The following is a 227-nucleotide window of genomic DNA, read 5'->3' as shown; positions in this document are numbered from 1 at the left end:
CCCCGGGCACTGCCGAGCCCGCAGCTTCGGGCTGCTCTTGCAAGGGCTGGGGCGGTACTGGACCAGTACTGGACCGGTACTGGGAGTGCTGGGAGCCCATCAGTGGTGCAGCTGGGAGCCCATCGGTGGCTCAGGTGCCTGCAGCCCCAGGTGGGGTCTTTAATGGGGCCCTGGAGAGGTTTTCAAGGGCACTTTTGCAAAAATCACCCAGCTGTCGCATAGGGCGT

This window comes from Numida meleagris, chromosome 22, assembly GCF_002078875.1.
Source record: "Numida meleagris isolate 19003 breed g44 Domestic line chromosome 22, NumMel1.0, whole genome shotgun sequence".
NCBI lineage: Eukaryota > Metazoa > Chordata > Aves > Galliformes > Numididae > Numida > Numida meleagris.
The sequence above is the reverse complement of the archived record's forward strand: the minus strand, read 5'-3'. Positions refer to the sequence as shown.